This window comes from Drosophila rhopaloa, unplaced genomic scaffold (genome assembly GCF_018152115.1).
Source record: "Drosophila rhopaloa isolate 14029-0021.01 unplaced genomic scaffold, ASM1815211v1 contig_36, whole genome shotgun sequence".
Taxonomy (NCBI): Eukaryota; Metazoa; Arthropoda; class Insecta; order Diptera; family Drosophilidae; genus Drosophila; species Drosophila rhopaloa.
In genome coordinates this window covers 1,096,681-1,102,247 of record NW_025335130.1, presented here as the reverse complement: position 1 = coordinate 1,102,247, position 5,567 = coordinate 1,096,681, and the positions used below count along the sequence as shown (strand labels likewise).

Genomic DNA, 5,567 nt, shown 5'->3' with positions numbered 1-5,567 from the left:
ATTTTGTGGTATTTTTTTTGGTATTTTTTAGTTTTTTTTCCATTCTTGCTCCATCGTTCCACCAAAAGCCTGGCGAATATTTTAACAATAATTCAGCCACGCATATCGACTATTTTTTGATATCCTATTTCCACCGGTCCATAAGTGGGTCCGTAATTGTTTCTCTGATTTTTGTCCGAAATATCAGCGCGCACATTCCACATTCCAACAGCATCCTAGTGTGGTATGTCCAGGGAAAGTTCCAACAAACTATCCCCTGTTCCATCACCGCAAATACCAAAAATCACGGTAAGGACGCCCACACCTAAAAAGGTCAAGACGCCACCTCCCAAAAAGGCTCCTTCTTCCATCGAAAGAACCACGCGAGCCAGCACAAAAATGGTTGCAACGGCTGCCGACCTCGCTATGAGCCAGTTTATTGAAGTCTCGGATCGACTGTCCGAATTGGAATCGCGGATAAATATTCCCTCGGCGGTCCCTCCTACGTTATCCGTCCTCAATATTCGCCGAGACGAAATCCGAGAGGTATGGATCCGCATCAAACAAGAATACGATGCCTGTACCGCATGCCTTGTAGCAGCCGGAGAAGGTGCAGCTGACAGCTTGCCAGTCCTCAAGGCTAAGTACGGTTATTGCTACAGCGCGTACGAAAGGTGCGGTGCCCAGATAGCAGACATGATAGCGCAAACTCCGCAACTTCCGCAACCTTCCCCAACGCCAGCTGATCCTTCTCAGACATACATTCCGTCAGGCTGCCGGCTTCCGCCGTGCGATACCGAAGTTTTTACCGGCGACTATCTTCGTTGGCCAACCTTTAGGGATCTATTCACGGCAATTTATATCAACAATCCCAGACTCACTCCTGTCGAAAAATTATTTCACCTTAATGCTAAAACGAGTGGCGACGCTCACAATATAGTTTCAAATTCACCCCTTACTAATGATGGCTTTCGATCAGCGTGGGATAACCTCACTGAGCGTTTCGAAAACAAGCGATTGTTAGTAAACAGTCAATTAAAGATACTTTTCAATGTACCGTCCGTCACACAGGAGTCTGGGTCAGCTTTGAAAGAACTTCAAAGTACCATCCAGGGTTGCCTTACTGCACTAGAAATGTCCGGTATTCAGGTCGAAACTTGGGATTGCCTCTTGGTATATATGTGCTCGTCCAAACTCCCAAAGCTTACGCTTTCCCTATGGGAGCAGTCCCTCCATAACAAAGCCGAGATCCCTACGTGGCACGAGCTGAACGTTTTCCTAACGGAGCGTCACAGGACACTAGAAGCCATAGATGATGTTCGACCATCAGGTTCTAGTCAGACTCAGCCCAGGGCATCCACTTCCAACTCGGCGTCTCGAAGAATAAATTCATACGAGACAAGGGTAGCACCTAGGCAACTTAGAGAGTGCGATCTCTGTAATAGAGAGAACCATCCTGTACGCACATGCGCCAAATTTCTCCAGATGACGGTCGACCAACGCATCGCATATATAAAAAGAAAACAGCTGTGTTTAAACTGCTTTGCGCGGACACATCAGTTGCGGGACTGCGAAAGCGCACATAACTGCTTCACGTGCCGCGGCCGCCATCACACGCTCCTACACCGAGGCAGCCCATCCCCAGCGCGCGCAAATCCAACGCCAACGCCCAGATCCAGATCAAATACTCTCGGTCCCTTGGCTGCCAGTGGCACGCAGTCAACGCTTCAGAATTATTTTGCGGCAGGCACTAGGTCAGTCCTCCTAGGCACCGCTATAATTAATATATGCCATCGAGGTTCCAATTTCCAAGCGCGAGCCTTAATAGACTCCGGATCTGAGGCGACCTTCATCACTGAGCGCCTTTTCAACCTGATTAAACTGCCGTTCCAGGTTATCCGAGCACAGGTCTCAGGACTTAATCAAACGGTCTCCGCTGAGACCAAAAAGATCTGTCAATTCACGATCCGTTCTCCAACCCGGCCTAGCTTGCAGTTAAACACCACTGCCTACGTGCTTCCACAAATAGCCGGAAATCTTCCTTCATGTCCGCTTCCGCAACATTTCCTGCGAGACCTTCCCGCACTTCCGCTAGCGGATCCAAAGTTCTATGAGAGCGCACAAATAGATATTCTAATCGGGGCCGATATACTTCCATCCATTCTACTAAGCGGTACCCGAGCGAACATCTGTGGCTCGCTTCTCGGTCAAGAGACTATTTTCGGCTGGATTCTAACAGGACCAGTACCAGCTCCGAGGCATGATCAAATATCATCCTTTTCCACGCAAGTTGCACACACGTATGAAGCGTCTCTCGATAAACTCCTCACCAAATTCTGGGAGGTGGAGGATCTGCCAGTAAAAGTGGCAAAAGAATCCGACGTGATTTGTGAGGACAATTTTCTTCGGACCACCACAAAAGACGAAACCGGCAGGTATGTCGTGAGTCTCCCTTTTCGAGATCCTGAGAACATTAATTGCTCCCTGGGACATTCCAGATCCCAGGCGCTGGCTCAATTCTTAAGAAACGAGCAGCGGCTAAAAAGGGACAGTACGTTAAAATCCAAGTACGACTCAGTTATTCAAGAATATCTCGACCTCAATCACATGAGAGAAGTCCTTCCTACCCACGATTCAGCATGTTACTACCTGCCACACCACGCAGTGTTAAAACCGGAGAGTACGACCACCAAACTTCGAGTGGTATTCAACGCCTCCAGCCCTTCAGACAATGGGGTCAGCTTAAATGATATCCTTCATGCTGGCCCGGTCCTACAGTCCGATCTAACCATCCAGATCCTGAAGTGGCGATATTTCCAATTTGTGTATAGTGCTGACATCGAGAAAATGTACCGGCAGATCTGGGTAGATCCGAAGCAGACAGCGTTCCAACGTATCTTATTCCGCGATAGGGAAGGGTACATTCGAGATTTTGAGCTAAAAACTGTTACGTTTGGGGTCAATTGTGCACCGTTCCTGGCAATTCGGGTACTGCAACAGCTGGCGACCGACGTGCAACTAACCCATCCGAGGGCGAGTAAAGTTATTCGTGGTTGCATCTATGTCGATGATGTCCTTTCGGGAGCTGACTCTGCAGAAGAGGCTCACCTCACCATTCGCGAGTTGCAGAGTGCCCTCGATTCGGCTGGTTTTCCATTAAGGAAATATACCTCCAACCACAAAGAAGTTCTGGCTCATATCGGAACCGATCATCTTTTAAATACCGATTTCCTCGAAATAGATACGGAAAGCACGGCGAAAACTCTCGGAGTCCGTTGGAAAGCAACATCCGATGAGTTTTTCTTCGCCCTCCCCGACCTATCCCCCGAAGCTACACTCACAAAACGGCATGTTCTCTCCCAAATTGCGAAGCTGTTTGATCCAGCAGGCTGGCTCGCCCCTTTCGTGGTCTGTGCCAAGATTTTCATGCAGGAGATCTGGCTGCGTGATCTAGGGTGTGATGATGAACTTCCAATTGAACTGTGCCAAAAGTGGCGTGATTTCCTTAAAAGCTACTCAGTCCTAGATCAAGTCCGAATTCCCAGATGGGTTTCCTTCCGCCCAGAATTCCGAGTGGAACATCACGGATTCTGTGATGCCTCTCAAAAGGCGTACGGTGCTGCGATCTATGTGCGCGTCGAGATGGGGCACACGACGCACTAGCGTCTTCTCACGGCCAAGACGCGCGTGGCGCCAGTAAAAACTGTGTCGCTTCCCAGACTAGAGCTGTGTGGAGCTCTATTGCTATCCGAGATGGCCGAATCCATCCTCCCCCATATGCCGATGCTGTCCTCGAAACTCCATTGTTGGACCGATTCCACGATTGTGCTTGCATGGCTAGCCAAACCAGCATGCCAGTGGACAACGTTCGTTGCCAATCGGGTAACAAAGATCACCCAGTCCACAGGGCTGCCTCTGTCGCATGTTCAGTCCGAACACAATCCAGCTGACTTGGCCAGTCGGGGCGTGCCATTACAAGAACTGGTCGACAACTCCCTTTGGTGGCATGGGCCCACTTGGTTGCAAAAGCCACGAGATCAGTGGCCTGCCCAAAGCACCGATTTACAGGTGACCGAAGTGGAAAGGCGTCCTGTCAAGGCCCATGTTGCGTCCAGTCCGACAGAGGACATCCTTGATCGCTTTTCCAAGTTAAATAGAGCTTTACGGGTCCTTGCGTATGTCCACCGTTTTGTCCAGCGATGTAGGAAACAGTCGCCGATTCCGGAAGTCCATCTAGAAGCCCAAGAACTTGTCGCCGCTGAACGGCTCATGGTCATTAGCACTCAGCGCAGATATTTTGCTAACGAATATCGCTGCTTGAGTCAAAAGCGTCCTGTGTCCGCGGCAAGTTCCATCCTCTCCTTGAACCCTTTTCTAGATGAGAAAGGGCTTATAAGGGCGTGCGGCCGAATAACGGCCTCCGAAAATTTGCGATATGATGAACGACATCCTATAATCCTCCCGTACGAATGTGCACTCTCTCGACTACTGGTAAACTTTACGCATCTCATAACGTTGCATGGAGGTAACCAGTTAGTCGTACGTCTCACCCGGTCAAGATATTGGGTTCCGAAAATAAAGAACTTGGTAAAGGCCGTTATTAACTCCTGCAAGGTCTGCGTTATCCATAAGAAGCGATTGCAAGTTCAGATGATGGGAAGTTTTCCGAAAGAGCGAGTCTCTTTTTCCCGGCCATTCACGTACACAGGGATGGACTACGCCGGCCCTTTCGACATAAAAAATTACACAGGCAGAGCTTGCCTAATTACAAAAGGGTATGTGTTGGTTTTCGTGTGTTTCTCTACAAAGGCCATCCATCTAGAGCCTACATCCGATCTGACGACCGAGAAATTTCTCGCCGCTTTCGCTCGTTTCGTATCCAGAAGAGGTTGTCCCCGTCAAGTGCAGTCCGACAATGGGAAAACCTTTGTCGGCGCTGCCACCCTGCTCTCCCGAGATTTTCTACAAGCCGTAAAAGAGTCTGTGACTGATGCGTATAGTCATCAGCAGCTCAACTGGCAATTCATTCCTCTGGGGGCACCCCATATGGGAGGCCTGTGGGAAGCGGGTGTCAAAAGCTTCAAAACCTTGTTTTACAAGTCCACCGCTACTCGAAAGTACACTTTTGAAGAACTTTCAACCCTCCTAGCGAAAATTGAAGCTTGTCTAAATTCCAGACCGCTATCTCCTATGTCTGAAGATCCCACTGATCTCTTAGCATTGACACCAGGGCATTTTCTAGTCGGCGGACCTCTTCTGTCCATAGTGGAACCCGAATTAAAAGGGGAATCCAAGTCCATTATAAATCGGTGGCAACACTTAAAGGCGCTCCATCAACAATTCCAAGCTCGATGGAAAGAGGAGTATCTCAAAGAGCTCCACAAGCGTAACAAGTGGCAGTCCCCGACCGCAAATCTCCGCGTTGGCGACATGGTAGTCGTCAAGGAGGACAATCTGTCCTCGAATGAGTGGCGCCTTGGCAGAATCGACTCTGTCTTTCCGGGGGCTGACGGCAATGTCCGTGTCGTCAGCATTCTCACGGCACGTAGGATTATCAAGCGTCCCGTGACCAAGGTGGTTCTTCTGCC

At 49.5% G+C, this 5,567-nt stretch overlaps 1 pseudogene; it reads left to right on the top strand.

Annotated features, from left to right (window-relative positions):
- The first annotated feature begins 225 nt into the window (after positions 1 to 225).
- Positions 226 to 5,273, top strand: LOC123038045 (annotated as a pseudogene).
- The last annotated feature ends 294 nt before the right edge of the window (positions 5,274 to 5,567 follow it).